Raw genomic sequence first — 900 nt, forward strand, 5'->3', positions numbered from 1 at the left:
CTTTCTTTCTTTCTTTCTTTCTTTCTTTCTTTCTTTCTTTCTTTCTTTCTTTCTTTCTTTCTTTTTCTTTCTTTCTTTCTTTCTCTCTCCCTTTCTTTCCATGAAGAGTCATCTGCAAGCTACTTTATCTACCATTTACTGAATATATCTCAAATGTATAGGTTTAATATTCATAGTTTATAATAAATACTAAGGAGTAAACAGATATTAGTATGGTTGCTCAGTTTCAAGACAAGGAAATTCAGAGGAGAAATGTAGTAGTTCACTGGCAGTAGGTCCCATAAGAATAATTAAAATAACTCACTTGTGCCCAGGTCCTTAAGACCAACAGTTACACTGAATTATTTTATTATAGATAGAATATAAAAGGCTCAATAGTAAAACCCAAACATGACTTGAATGATGACAACTTCATTTTCACTGTTGTTGCTGGTCTGAGCGAACGCAAGTGTCCTGGAATCGTCCTACTGATTACAAGACAAAAGCCAAACTTAGAGGCAGGCTTGTCAGTCTTCCTGGGTTCCTCTGAGCTCACATGCCAGCTAACAGGCTTCTCCAATAAAAAGGGTTTCATTTTCTCCAATATGGGGCAACACTTTTGGCCTTGTTTTTAGGATCTCCCATCTACCCTTCTATATGAGTATTACGAAAGCTGAGAAGAAATGATTTCTCATCTCATTTCAACTTTTAGTCTTCTTTAGACTTTTTCTCACTGTGCCCTATCAAGCAAAAAGATTGATTAGGCTTATTGCTTGACAGCTGGTTGCATACATAGCCTATAAGGGCAAATGCCTGCTGCTTATGGCCAAGTGCCTGGCTGCAGATGCCAGGCTGTCTGGCTCTCTGAAGATGGACCTAAGCTGATCAATAAACCCTAGAATCCCTTCTCTCAGTTCCACT

The sequence above is a fragment of the Corvus kubaryi genome, unplaced genomic scaffold, assembly GCF_017639235.1.
Source record: "Corvus kubaryi isolate FWS band 111438036 unplaced genomic scaffold, C.kubaryi_AGA036_p1.0 37354, whole genome shotgun sequence".
Taxonomy (NCBI): domain Eukaryota; kingdom Metazoa; phylum Chordata; class Aves; order Passeriformes; family Corvidae; genus Corvus; species Corvus kubaryi.